Here is a 16,011-nt window from a genome sequence, read left to right as displayed (position 1 = left end):
TGGAATAGAAACACTTCACTTGGGTGTGTATGATGCTGTTGCGACTTTCAATGATGGCAACATTGTAAGGTGCAAGGTATTTAGAAATATGGGAATGAAGATAGGTTCTAACATGGTACGAGCGATGCTTGCTTTAGATAAGGAACGCCTTCGGGCTGCAGACAGGGCCGTAAAGAGTCTAGAAATACAAGCAAGAGTAAACAGGAGGAGGAACAGGAGGAAGCTGCAGGAGGAGTTTGCAGAGGATGAAGATAATCCATCCTATGGACCTGGAATGCACTAAAAAGTTAATCCAATCTTTGTCGCTCGATTCCCAAAACTTTTATTTTCTCATACTAATTACATGTTTTCTAAGGATCTTCCAAACATATTTGTTTCAAACTTTCAGTAAATGTTACACAGTACCTTCTGCATAATTTAACACAGCCTTTTTCCAAAAAACTGTATGTTTTTGAATATATAAATAAAAAATTGCAAAAAAATGTTTTGAATTTTCATTACAATTGAAAAAAAATCATCTTTAATAACTGAACTAAAATTTTGTAAAATCCCTGTGTTAAGTTGTAGCCCATATTTCAATAAATGATCTGGAAAAAGTTCAACTTCCTACCTCAAATACTTCGTGAGGAAAGATGTAATTTATAAGCGATATTTTAACATTGCAAGTACAGGGCGTTCCGGAACCCCTTAAGAAATTAGGCCTAGTTCTTCTTATTGGTCATTTTTTAAAAACAACGGTTAATATTAAGCTTATGTGGTTTACAAGTTATTAATGATTTGTAATGTTTAAAGAAATTAAATAGTTTCGTTTAGATTGATCGAAATATGCTTTGCAGCTTTTTGTACCTCCTAAACCGGTATTACGTTAAAAACTCAAGGTGCGTTTAGTAATGTGGCCAGGGACTGTACTACAAGTATTTAGATACCTGTTAAAGGGTTAAGTGCGACTCATTCAAACTTTAGTGCTAACAAAAGTCCCAGTCGTTACTGATCGTTCGACGCTTCGCAGTTCCTGGAACATAAATGGATACGCAATAAACATTATAATGTATGTAAGTTACCAATGAAACCGCAATACGGACTGATCATAAGTAATAAAAGAGGTCCAGGCCTCCCTTCCCCTCGTGTACAAATTGTTATGTGTTGCCGGTCTCCGTTCCTGGTACTGCGATCCAAATGCCAACATTGCGCCCTTTATTTCATAGCATGAGGTTCATGAAAACGTGTTTTATTACCTTCGTCTCATAATGATGCCATGCCGCCAGTTAGATTGTGGGTAATACTTCGTTCCATTGATTTACGCACTATGCTGGGCAAGGTGAAAAAAATACAGATATGATTTCCGCTATGTTTTCACTATATTCACCTAATTAGAAGGATAGACTTTTTGAGTGAAGCATCTCGTTACAGAACTGGCGCTTAATCAACCCCTAACCACCCGAATTTTTCGAAATTGGATATTTTCTCTTTATTTTCAATTTATAAACTTCTTATACATCTAAATAATTCTTCCAGTCTAGTAAAGTCTACTATTTGCCTTTTCTCCGTCTCAGCGTCTCTAACATAACGTGTAATACGTACTGGCTAGGCACTTTTTCAAAGTTTTAAATTTTTTCTGTGACATTGAAATGTCATTACAGGTATCGTTAATAACCAGATTTCAGTACAAATAAGATAAAATTTGAACAAAATAATTATTATAAATCAATTCATAACAGCAAACATAAATTAATTCACAATCTTTTTATTTACTGTCCTTTGCGGTATACTTCAAAACATTCTACACACAATCCTACGTCACCTTTCCTACATCTTTTGCGATGTGCTGATGATGTCTGTTTTCAGTACAAACCTACACACATTTTTGTTTCTCAGTTTTCTTGATATGGTATTTATGCTTCGCGCCTTATGTAACTCGGAACACACGATTTGTATATTGCGTATCAGACGGGAAGAAGGCCTTTCCGCTCCTTTTATATGATTCATATATCTGTTTAGGTAAACTTCTACTATTTCTCTCCTGAATTCAAGCTCAGTGCCTTAGCTCCTGTTACTTTCTTTATCTGTCAGGCGTTGTGGGCAGATATGCCAACAAGCCCCATACTATTTCTCGTCTTGAATATTTATTCTGTACATAGCAGTATTATCATTCATCCCGTCCACTTCCCCAGTGTCTTTACTAAAAACTGCAATAATTTGAGGACGTTGTACTTGATTTGTCTTCTGACCCTTTGCAGAGTACCTTTTTACGCATGATGCAGGTTCCACTTCTTCACAGACAGATAGATGCTACAACAGCTGTAATGTCCACCTTTTTTGTGTCTATAATGCCATCACCCTTGCAAAGGGAAGAGTCAGAATACTCACTTTCCTTTTTAACAAGCTCTTGCTTTGCGAAAATGGTACAGGACTTGAGGACATGTTTTTTTTCTAATATTGCCTGTTCCTTCATAAAATTATTCTCTTAGGAAAGACAGAACAGCAAATACTGTAAAGAAGTTGTCGAGAAGAAATGGAATGGCAATTAATTTACTTTCGGTGGTAAATCATATTTCGTCTCATTGAATGGGGCAGTAGCCTTAACAAAGTGTTCTTCATATACTGTATTTCCGTTTAGTGATTTTCCTTGCTAAAAGGAAAAAAATTAAGAAATGTGGAGAAGTTCTGCATAAACACCATGCTTTATATCCAAATCGTATTCATTCCTGCGTGATGCATTGCTTGGAAGAGTGTCTCCAAAATTTTATATCGTTGACTCTTCGTGAGACAGATATATCCGAGGAACAAAATACTTAGTATATGTGTCGCTTACAGCTGCAATAAAAGACCTAATTTTCCACATCTTGTCCTTTTCATCAAATTTGTTACTGTCGGTACGGTACATACAGCCGATAATTTATTTAAAACGATTTCTTCTCCTGGTATTGCATACAAACAGAAATGGTTATAAGTACTTAGAATAAGGACGCAAACAAATACCTCATCGTTCCCAAGGCTAAGTTAGGACTTCAAAAAGTTCTTACAAAGTGCATAGTTGTTTTTCTCATCAACTAGAAATTATATGATATCATCATCAAAAAGAAAAATGGTTCAAATGGCTGTAAGCACTATGGGACTTAACCTCTGAGGTCATCAGTTCCCTAGACGTAGAACTACTTAAACCTAACCAAACTAAGGACATCACACACATCCATGCCCGATGCAGGACTCGAACCTGCGACCGTAGCAGCAGCGCGACTCCAGACTGAAGCGCCTAGAACCGCTCGGCCACAGCAGGCCGGCGATATCATCATCAGAGAATAACATGAAAGTTAACACAACAGAAAAATGGACATACACTAACGAGCCAGAACATTATGACCACCGATCTACTTTAGATATATTCCCTTCCAGTCGATAGCAGCGTTCTCTGGTGAGGAATCATTGCTAGACAGACACACGCACGGTGCAATGTGGTATCAGTGAGAATGCTGTCCGTGTGGAATGGGGAATGTGCGCTACCTATCTGAGTGTGACCAAGGGCAGATTGTGATGGCTCCGTGGCTCGGCACGAGCATTTCTGAAACTGCTGACTTTTTGGCTGTCCTAGGAATGCTGTGGTGAGTGTCTTCAACACGTGGCGAAACCAGGGTGAAACCACGTCCAGACATCTTGGGGTTGGGCGGCCACACCTCGTTAAAAATGTCGGACGTCGTAGGCTTGGCAGACTGGTAGAACAGTACAACGATAAACTGGGCAGAACTAAAATGAGACGTTAATGCTGGGCAGAGTACAAGTGTGGCTGAACAAACAATGCACCGAACACTTTTAGTGATAGACCTCCTCAGCCGAAGATCCGTGCATGTCCCAATGTTAACACCGTAACATCGCCAGCTAAGATTGTAAGATTGGGGGGTACACATGACAATCGGCATTGGACGTTGGCGCAGTGGCAGAGCGTTGCACGGTTTGATGAAACCCGATACCTTCTTCATCATACCTAAGCGAGGGCGCGAATCCGTCTACTTCCTGACTAACAGGTCCTTGACACCTGTACCGTGGGAAAGACACAAGCTGGCGGCGCCTCCATTATGCTTTGGAGAACATTCACATGGGCATCCATGGGTGCAGTGGAGCTCGTGCAAGGCACCATAAGAACCAAGGAATATCGTACATTATTTGCGGATAACGTACAACACTTCATGACGATCACGTTTTCCGACGCGAGTGACATTTTTCAGCAACATAATTCACCATGTCACGAGGCCAGGAGTGTGATGTAGTGGTTCCAGGAACATAATAGCGAGATCAAATTGATGTGTTGTTCAGATCTAAACCAGATCGAACACTTCTGATACGTGATTGAACATGGCGTCAGAGTTCATCGGCTCCTCCTCGGAATTTACCGGAATTAGGTGAATCACATGTGCACATGTGGTGTCAACCCCTGCTGCGACCTACCAAGCCCTCATTGCTTCCATGGCACGACGCGTCGCCGCTGTTATCCGTGCCAAGGGGGGACAAACCGGCTGCTAGGTACAGGGTGTTTCAAAAATGACCGGTATATTTGAAACGGCAATAAAAACTAAACGAGCAGCGATAGAAATACACCGTTTGTTGCAATATGCTTGGGACAACAGTACATTTTCAGGCAGACAAACTTTCGAAATTACAGTAGTTACAATTTTCAACAACAGATGGCGCTGCGGTCTGGGAAACTCTATAGTACGAAATTTTTCACATATCCACCATGCGTAGCAATAATATGGCGTAGTGTCTGAATGAAATTACCTGAAACCTTTGACAACGTGTCTGGCAGAATGGCTTCACATGCAGATGAGATGTACTGCTTCAGCTGTTCAATTGTTTCTGGATTCTGGCGGTACACCTGGTCTTTCAAGTGTCCCCACAGAAAGAAGTCACAGGGGTTCATGTCTGGCGAATAGGGAGGCCAATCCACGCCGCCTCCTGTATGTTTAGGATAGCCCAAAGCAATCACACGATCATAGAAATATTCATTCAGGAAATTAAAGACGTCGGCCGTGCGATGTGGCCGGGCACCATCTTGCATAAACCACGAGGTGTTCGCAGTGCCGTCTAAGGCAGTTTGTACCGCCACAAATTCACGAAGAATGTCCAGATAGCGTGATGCAGTAATCGTTTCAGATCTGAAAAATGGCCCAATGATTCCTTTGGAAGAAATGGCGGCCCAGACCAGTACTTTTTGAGGATGCAGGGACGAGGGGACTGCAACATGGGGCTTTTCGGTTCCCCATATGCGCCAGTTCTGTTTATTGACGAAACCGTCCAGGTAAAAATAGGCTTCGTCAGTAAACCAAATGCTGCCCACATGCATATCGCCGTCGGACTTCCAACACCAGAAAAATCCTCTGTTCTAAGGAATAAACCATGTTGTCTACAGCACACTTGCACGTTGTGAACAGCACACGCTTACAGCAGAAAGACGACGTACAGAATGGCGCACCCACAGACTGCCTTGTCTTCTATATCTTTCACATCACTTGCTGCGCCATCTGTTGTTGAAAATTGTAACTACTGTAATTTCGAAAGTTTGTCCGCCTGAAAATGTACTGTTGTCCCAAGCATATTGCAACAAACGGTGTATTTCTATCGCTGCTCGTTTAGTTTTTATTGCCGTTTCAAATATACCAGTTAATTTTGAAACACCCTGTAGGTGGTCATAATTTTCTGCCTCATCAGTATATGTGTAAAAGCTTTAATCAGTAACAGCTTTCTAATTTCAAGTTAGTGCACCATGTACCAAGGTTTTCTGCTTATTTGTCTTTCTGAATTCTGAATTTCTCCAATACTCAAATTTTTCCTAGTGCGTATTTGTCCGTCTTATTTCGGTTGCGCCCTGTGGTTCTCGACGGTTACGACCATCGCTTATTGGCCCTGAATCCTCATCCACGAGAACTGATGTATTCGGGGCCGTTCTGTAAGATCCTTCACTCTGTGGAGCACTTACTTTCCCAAAGATAATGTCTAAGACATTCTGCAGATTCAGACCTGTTTGCAAAGATTCCACGATGCATCTGTCATGAAATGAACGGGGAAAAGTAATGAAATCATTTTTGACGCCGTGCCTGTCCAGCGCGTAGGTTTCGACACGCCTGAAGTATTCACTTCTAAAACAGAAGGTGTATCACACTTCTAAAACAGAAGGTGTATCATTGGGTCATAACATCACTGAAATGAAACTCCAAAGAGTCATATTTAGATATACTGTAAAACGTTTCAGTTGGAAAAACGTAGAAGTTCTTCATGAAACAGTACTTACTTAACATCAATATGCTCCATTGCTATTGTCACAGCACTGCCTACGGTACAAACTGTTGCAGAAACAATGGAAATGGTATCAATAAAGAGTTAAATAATGAATCTAGAATTCAAAACTTATACGACATGAATAAGTGATTGTCCTATTTACAAATAATTGTAAGCTGAAAATTAAGAAAGAATAAAACTACGCAACAATTCTGTCCGTATGGATACATTAGGAAGATAAGGGTTAGCTGAGGATGAGGGAAGAAAATGGTGAATGATTTTTGGGAACCACTACATTTTTCGGAACCACTACCTCATTAGTATAACGTAGCTATATACAAATCTCTGAAAACGTATATCACGGAAGGTGGGATGTGATACAGACCTGCATCCTAGCTTATCCATCGTATTATCCTCTACTCAGTTTACCTTGGCGCAGAGTTACAAATGCAAAATAGTCGCTGCTTAGATTGAGAAGAAGTAATACAATGCGTCGACTCGAATGGTTATAAATTTAAGTAATTAGTTGCATAACATCCACTTTCAACGTCATCAACACGCATTCACTACCATGGTCACTGATTAGTGACCGGGATAGGTCTCAGATTGCGCTTCAATAAGTCAAACGTTCAGAAAGCCTTTGTGTCAAGTGGAAAGTTTTAGACTAGGCACTTCGCCAAACTGCACAGTGGTTAAGGCTCAGGGAATTCATTATTATCGCACACACATAAAAATAGCCGTCCCGCCTTTCAGTGCAGAATACGGTGTTTTTAGTTCCCCTAAAACGATTGACACAGTGAAGGCATAGTTTCTGTAACAAGGGTGCAATCAAAGCCCAGTGTTCCCCTCTGTTACCAATGAGCTCTTCGTCGATGGGTGATCAACCATGAACTTCTGTTTATCAGTTTTGTCCATTCAGGGAATAAATGCACGAGCTAATAGTAAAGTTAACTCACGAGGCAGTTCGTGGAGAGACAGGGAGGAGAGCCATACCCACATCGAATCCTCACGGCAGTTTTAGGACGCTTGGTCTGTTTTAGTGGCCGCCTGAGCGTCATTTTTAGGCGATTTTCCATGTTCCTTTTGGGAGATGCTGGCTTGGTCCCCATCGCCGTCTCAGAGATTACGCAGGCACCTAAGATACGTTTACACAAGGACCAAGTCCTACTCGATTAACTGGAAAATGGGGCACAGGACTTTTGTCTTAGGTCGACTGACAACTGTAGCAAGTAGAAGTGCATCCCATCTAATGACAAACTGAAAGAAATTTGTGTACGTGAAAGGTGGAAGAGGCAGAAGAGGGGAAGGAATTAGTGATATCAGCTGCAATGAGACTTTATGCGGAATCGTCGACGACGGGCGACATTGTGTGTCGACATTCTAATTCGGGATCTCCTGCTTAGTGCGGGGTTGCGTTAATCGCTGCGCTATCCGGACACAGTTTTTATTGCAAGTACACGGAATATCTCTGTACGCTACCCAGCCGACCCATACACCAACCGTGTCTGGGAGCGTGCGGAGATATTCCGTGTATTAGCAATAAAAACTGTGTCCGGATGGCGCAGAGATTAACGCAACCCCGCACTAAGCAGGAGATTTCGGGTTCGAGTCCCGATACGGCGCACATTTTCACTCGTTGCTGCCGATTCCTCATAAAGTTCTGATGCAGGTGATATCATTTCTTTCTCCTTTTTCCTTTTCCTTCTCCCCCAACCCCCCTATCCCTCAACCATCCATTTATATAATACATAACGTGGCTACGAATTCTGCGTGATGTCTGTTCTTTCGGACATGTCCGAAATACCAGGCGCCACGAATTCATAGAAAAGAAATTTGCCTAAACATGAAAACGTCAGATAGCGTAGGACGAGATAAATAGTAGAGGAGGGGGAGGGAGAGAGAGACAAAGAGAGAGATAGACAAAGAGAGAGAGAGAGCGAGAGAGAGAGAGAGAGAGAGAGCAAACGAGAACGGCCACAACCAATCAAAGTGGTTCTACGCAAAGAAAAAAACACGAGTGTAATAGCTATCCCAACAGTAGATCTCATTATTATTGCTACCACGAGATATGTGAAGACGAAACAACTGTTCGATCAATTCTTCTTTACTGATCGTCAGTTTGAGAGTCTCAGTCTAGTGATATTAACAGGTGAGATACAGATGCTCCAAAGGATTGCTGAGGGTCTCGTGGTCGTGCGGTAGCGTTCTCGCTTCCCACGCCCGGGTTCCCGGGTTCGATTCATGTCGGGGTCAGGGATTTTCTCTGCCTCGTGATGGCTGGGTGTTGTGTGCTGTACTTAGGTTAGTTAGGTTTAAGTAGTTCTAAGTTCTAGGGGACTTATGACCATAGATGTTAAGTCCCATAGTGCTCAGAACCATTTGAACCATTTTTTTGATTGCTGAGGGTTTCATAGCGGTATGCTGTAGTAATCGCAACAGCATTACATAGATGTTCAGCGAACCTCATTGGCAAACACTACAATAGAAGCTGTCGGAAACACGGGTTTTATCGCTGAGCGTACGTTCCAATTATAATATCAGAAAAAGCTGTTAATGAAATGCCCTTGGACCTCAATGAATTGTTCCTTTTCACTGCTTGTTACTCAGTTCAGAACTTTCGTCCAGTAAGAAAATTCAGTAATTCGCCAGCAGCAATAAAATGTTTCGTGTGTGAAGAAAATTCTGTTTATGGGATGCATGACATTTATTGGTGTCAAAATCTTACTACTACATTGACGAATTTTTAGTGCAACCAATTGTATATGTTATTAATAGCACAACATATGACTTTTAATTAAAACCTGGAATTAGTCCATCTTCATTGCAGTGGTGTGATAAATGTAAGAAGGTGTTTACAAAATGCTTTATGTTTGATGATTCCTGGCCACAATAGGCTAAGAGTTTTCTTAGCCACATTAGTATAGACTACAACTGTTTGTGTGTTCATGACAAGTTTTTTATTGCCCCTTCATTGAAAATACTTGTCAGACTTTGTAACGTCTTCAACATCCATGAGATCCAAATTTAGGATACGTGTGAGCAGTGGCGGCTCGTTTTGAGTCGACCCATCGCTGCTTGCGTATCTTTTGTTCGCTGCCGCTCCATGTTAATAGGTAGCGGGGCGAGACGAGTTACGCAAAGCGTGTGAGTGTTGGCGTGTCGGCAACGAGATGAGTGCTCTGAGCTTGGTCAGACTCCTTACGAGGAAGCGTGCACCACTGGGCATGCTGCACGGCGGTAGCAACTCCGCTGGCTATGGGAGGCTGGCAGCATTTTTCAGTGGTCACTATCTTGGTGGTCGTGCCGTATTTCGGTTGCACGTTGGCCGACGGCTAGAAATGATTTTGGGCATCTCCCATTTGTTCATTACAGCCATCTTTGCGGAGAACGACGCCGAACTTCTGCAAGCGAAGGTATTACTGTTCTCATCTCTGGATCCAAGCATTTAAATTACTCCGTGTCTGCATTTGTGTTGCCAGCGTGGCTGAGAGCTAGCTCAAGATTGCATTCTAAATAACTGCCTTCACCTGCTTTCGCTATGGCTATGCCGGCTGCGATGGACCAGCGGTTCTAGGCACTTCTGTCTGGAACCGCGCGACTGCTACGGTCGCAGGTTCGAGTCCTGCCTGGGGCATGGATGTGTGTGATGTCCTTAGGTTAGCTAGGTTTGAGTAGTTCTACGTTCTAGGGGACTGATGACCTCAGATGTTAAGCCCCATAGTGCTTAGAGCCATTTGAACCATTTGAAGCTCTGGTTATGTGTAAAGCGACATTCCTTAAGACTGCGTGGAAAAAAAATTATTTTAAATTAAGACATTTACTTGTACTGAAAATTGACAGAAATCTTGGAGTGTTCTAGACAGCTAAGTTGAAACTATGATTACGTCACCGGACGAGTGTTCTGCTGGGTGTGCATGACCTTTCTTCTAGTCGTGGGCTCCCTGCTGGAACTTTGGTAAATTCTAAGCTATTACAACGTAATTTACCTTTCTTAAGGTCGTGAGCTGGACTTGTAACATGCTGCGCATCACAGCAGTTATTGTTGATGAAATGAAATGAAGTGATCGTGTAGCATTGATGGGCGGGAATCCCCTTACGGGAGAGTTCGGCCGCCGGGTTGCAAGTCTTATTTCAGTGACGCCATGTTGGTCGGCTATCGTGTCGCTCATGATGAGGACGAGGAGGAGGAAACCGTTACCAACCAGACTATGAGCAGAGAAAATCTGCAACCCAGCCGGAAATCGAACCCGGGCCCCGCTGCATGGTAGGTAGGCGCATTACCCTTCTGCTAACAAGACAGATATGTTCTAGGTCATGTAAATTCCTGACCTAGTCAATATTTTATAGCAAATTATATTTAAGATTTATGTACATTTCTTGTACTCTGTAGTCACAATGTTAACTGCATTTGATCGGTTTTGTAAGGTTGTTTATGTTATAGGGGTTTCAAGGTAATTAGGCCCAAGTTTTTCGGGAAGTTGCTCAAATCTGTGTCAGACACAAACGTACTGATCTCTTGCAAAGTTTTCTAAACAATATTTATTAATTGTACTGTAGCTGTAATATGGCCTACCCAACTGTTCAGTTAACGCGAGTTTTCCCTCCTGTATCGCTACTAATCAGCTTTGTATGGTAGGTCAGCTTCCCATCCTAGTTGTTTATGTACTGGCTTGCGTTGGGCTACCTTGCTTGCGTTAATTGTCCACGCTTGGATTACTATGAGGGCCGCGCTTTCCAGTCCTCACGTCTGCGATCCGGAAGGGACATCTAGACATCCGAAAACACACCTTGTTGTGTGTGAACATTCCAGAGCGACTCCGGATGTATATAGTGCCTGTTTGCAACTAGGCCACGCAACTAATTGGCAGAGTCAAGTTGTTCTTCATTGTGGTTGGAAAATGGCCTCAGGCATTTAATACTTCATTTTCAAATAGTTGCTTACTGCACTGTTTACAGTTCTAGAATACGGTCTGTCACTGTGTTTAGAAATAGTTTTACAATTGTAATCCTCCCTTGGTTAGATATTTTTTTGATTCCTGTTTCTCTAAGGTAATGTATTGAAAAAAATGTTAATTATTCTTTTAATTTTGATCCAGTTCATTTTCTTAAAGGGTGAAGTTTTTCTTATTCAACTTGCTGTGCTTAAAGAGCTGGTCCGCCATAGTAAATGAAGCTAATTTTTTTCAAACAAAGAAAATGTACAGTTTTATTTTCAGAATTAGCCAGTCTGTGAACCTCGATTCTGATATTACAGCCACATTACAAAGCTGGATCTATTGGACCAAATATATATATAATCCAAAATAATACAAGAACAGTAAGAAAAATATTACTTCGTCTCATACATATGTCGCTAAATGACAGCTGACTCCGATAGATATACTGGTTTAAAAACTTTTCAACTTGTAATCGTTTGTGGAAACATAAATGTTTCCCTTCATGTATCATGTGGGACACATGTTAGTAGAAGGTTGTTGTAATTCTTTTCCTTTCTTTCCAATCACGGCCACTGTCAGATGGACCAGGTGCAAATTTTTTGAATATACATAGAAACCAGTATTACCCACTATTCTGAGAGTGTTAAACAGCACTGCCTGCATTCGAAAACAAAGGTAACAAAAATTGGCAATGATAGAGATCTGAACAGCACATATTTCAGATTTCTCACATTCTACGTTTCGATATCGCATTTTGGTCTCAATATAGATCTTTCCTCCGATAACACTATTTTAATCCATTTGGTCCTCATAAATAGCGTTGTAATTTCAGCAACTGTTTTACTCTTTACTTCGAAGCCAATAAGAACAATTCATCAAACATATGAGAAGACAGATTTTATTTTCCTTTTTGGTGCGGTACCATCGGTATCGGCTTTCTGCCACAGTGAAGCATTAGATTACAAAATAATATACGAGGACTGCCCAGAAAGTAATGCACCGCATTTTTTCTTCAACAATTCTTTATTGAACACAATAAGAATTACACACAGAAAAGGAAGGTGTTTTATCTACACACACTATTTTTCCAGGTAATTTCCATCCCGTTTTATGGCCTTCCTCCAGCGCGAAACTAGGGCGTGTATTCCCTGTCGATACCAGTCTTTGTCCTGGTAGTGAAGCCAGTTCAAAAATGGTTCAAATAGCTCTGAGCACTATGGGACTCAATTGCTGTGGTCATAAGTCCCCTAGAACTTAGAAATACTTAAACCTAACTAACCTAAGGACATCACACACATCCATGCCCGCGGCAGGATTCGAACCTGCGACCGTAGCGGTCGTGCGGTTCCAGACTGTGTGGAGCCAGTGTTTCACTGTGTGAATCACCTCCTCATCGTCCTCAAAATGTCTTCCACGAATGTCATCCTTTAATGGGTTGGGTTGTTTTTGGGGGGAGGACACCAAACAGCGAGGTCATCGGCTTCATCGGATTAGGGAAGGAAGTCAGCCGTGCCCTTTCAAAGGAACCATCCCCGCATTTGCCTGCAGCGATTTAGGGAACTCACGGAGAACCGAAATCAGGATGGCCGGACGCGGGATTGAACCGTCGTCCTCTCGAAAGCGAGTCCAGTGTGTTAACCTCTGCGCCACCTCGCTCGTTCATCCGTTAATGCGCCAAGGAAGTGGAAGTCCGAGGGGGCTAGGTCAGGGCTGTAGTGTGGATTGGGTAACACTGTCCAACCCTGTTTTGCGATGTGTTCAGCAGTCCTCAGACTTGTATGGGGCCGAGCGTTATCGTGTTGCAGCAAAATATCTCCTCGGTTGCTGTGGCGACGAAGTCACCATAATGGCGATATTAAGTTCTGTTTATCTGTTGACATATGCGTCACATCATTGAGAAACACATCACAGTCGCCGAACACGGTGATCATGACCTCACCGGCGGAAGCAATTGCTCTGAATTTTTTCTTCTTTGGGGAGTTGGAATTGCGCCATCCCATCAGTTGTCGTTTTGTTTTGGGCTCAAAATGGGGAACCCAGGTTTCATCGCCTGTTACAATCCGGGACAAGGTCTCCCCCTCAGCTTGAAAGCGTTGCTGCAAATCAAGATAAATGTTTTTTCTGTGCGATTTATGATCCACCGTTAGACACCACGGGACCCGTCTTGCATATACTTTTGAATATCCAAGAGTCCGGATAGTTACTTTGCTGTCTGACAGATGCGGCGCCAACTGCCGAGTCGTAATGCCCGGTGTCATCGAGAATAACAACACCAGCTCGCTGAAACATGCCAGATGTGACAGGTGTGGCTGGTCTCCCCGACCGCTGCAAATCGTGGAGCTTGTGACGGTACGTCTCACAAATGGACATTTGGAGAAAGGGAAAAGAAGGTTTTTTTATGAGATGTGTGAACCATAAATTATGTAAAGACTAAGTAGGTCTGCGCGATGTATAACAAATAGTAAAGATTGAACATTATTATTATAAAAACACAAATATCGATGTAATTAACAAATAATTAATTTTGTATAATCTCTGTGTAACATAGGCCATGAAGATCAGAGACAGTGCTTTGATTGAAGGCGCGCTCCTTTTTTGTTTCTTCTGTCGGTAGGCCGCCATTGTAGTGCTGTCTGATAATTAACGTAAGTTTTATCTGTATTTTGAAAAATATAATAGATATTGTTATTAGAAAGTGCGTTTTATTGACTTAGTTGTCACCTCTTATGATCGCAACCATTAATTATAGTTAACAAATTGTTTACAGAACTTCGTAGTGCAAGGAGCTCCTCTCCTCAAGCAGGATTTAGTCGGCCATTACGCTGATTGTATTATTTAATTAAAATTTCATGTCATAATATTAAATGTAAGTGCGATAGACTTCTCAATTTTGATCTTTCATTAATTTCAAAGTTAAACAGCGTAGTAATAAATTTCATTTACTAAAATCCACAGCACTGATGAGTTCAGTATGTTTCATTTTGGCCGCCTAACGGTAGACTAGATTCTCTCCAGTTTTCCTTGCAAATAATGAACAAGGAATATTGAAAACCATTACATTCCGCAATATCTCAGTTAATCTTTATGTAGCTTGGTACATAAATAACCAGTAGCCCCTGAGACTCATATTAATAATTACAAGTTACGAAAGAATATGAATATTTTCTTTTCTAAATAGCAGCGTTCACGCAAACTATTTATTAGAAGGCTGTGAGTCGCGCTTTGTGTTTAAAAAATATTATATCGTACGTACTTCGGGGGCAGCCGATGTCTGTACGAGTGTTATCGTGGTATAAGTTAATTAAATGTCTCATGCTAGCCCACAATATATAAAACCACCCCAACCAAAATCATAAAATATAATTATAAAAATAAAAAAAAATATAATTATCCCGTGATAAAGTGGCCACACATACATACAGTTATATCGTGATAAGCTCCGTAAAACCGCCTTCTGATGACCTCACGCCCCCCCACCCTCCACCCCCCATGACCAGAGGGCCAGAGGGCACCTTGCTTGTAACGCACATCTACAGAAACCATTTTGAAACTGTACTGCAGCTACGCTACGGTATCTGTCGGAAGTGATGAAAACTTGGCGCGCTACTTATGAGACATCAAATAATACATAAGTAACGTTTCCCATTAGTAGCATTGTTTTCGATTGAGAAATAAAATGCGGTGCATTACTTTCTGCGAACCCTTGTATACACTGATGGGCAAAAATGCTAGTGACCACCAGCTGAACAGCATGTTTGTCCACCTTTCGAACACAATACAACAATGTTTATAAGTGGCGTGGATCTGAAAAGTCGTTGGTAATTTGTGAAAGTATGTGACACCACATGTCCAAGCACAGTTCACGAAATTCCCATAAATTACGAGCCACTGGATCGTGAACACTCAGATAACGCCGGATACCATCCCGGGAGTGTTCGATCGGCTTCACGCGAATATGGTGGCCAAGACACGAGTTTCCATGTTTTAATGCCACCACATCTGTCAGCATCTGAGGAGCGGTGGCAGACATATCCCTGGATGACGAAGCATTCGGACACGACCGTTGTCCTTTTGTAACGAGACATGTGACTCGTTCGACCAAGCGACTAGTTTGCGTTGATCGATGGACCTATCTTGCTGACCCTGTGCCCACTTTCTCGTAATTGATGATACCGTTGGGTCGACACCGGAATGCACAGGAGGTGGCTTATGCAGAGCCCCAGTTCAACAATGTGCCTGGAATCGTGTGCTCGGAAAAACCTGTCATCAGTTCAGTCTATGGTCATATCTGCCTCAGTATAGCTTTTAGAGCAACCAAGCCGCCTACATCCACATCCCCGTCGCCTACGCGTTCATCAACAAGTTTCAGTATTTTCTGTAGGCAGTATTCCTTACCGCACCTCGTGTCCACAACGCAGTCAGTAAGTTTATATGGATACCTTTTTATATGGGTACATTTTTGCTTCCTTCTCTTAAATACGTCACGATATCTCGTGAATCTACTCTTGACTTCAGTCAACAGTCAAATGTATAAACACACTAAAGGGCTAATGATGAGATGTGCAAGTTACAGTAGTGTAGCGTACCCGGAGCCGGCCGGTGTGGCCGAGCGGTTCTAGGCGCTTTAGTCTGAAACTTGTAATGTGACAACGTGCCATTTAGTGAAGGCCAGGCATAGTCAAGGCGCAATTGTGGAGAAAGTGGTCGCTTATGCCATCTGTGGGCCAAAATCGAAGGCAAAGCGGAAGTGCTTCCGCCTGGTGGCAGCTAAATTAAAGAACGCTATGCGGGAGACAGTGTCTGGCTT

The sequence above is a fragment of the Schistocerca cancellata genome, chromosome 9 (genome assembly GCF_023864275.1).
Source record: "Schistocerca cancellata isolate TAMUIC-IGC-003103 chromosome 9, iqSchCanc2.1, whole genome shotgun sequence".
NCBI lineage: Eukaryota > Metazoa > Arthropoda > Insecta > Orthoptera > Acrididae > Schistocerca > Schistocerca cancellata.
The sequence above is the reverse complement of the archived record's forward strand: the minus strand, read 5'-3'. Positions refer to the sequence as shown.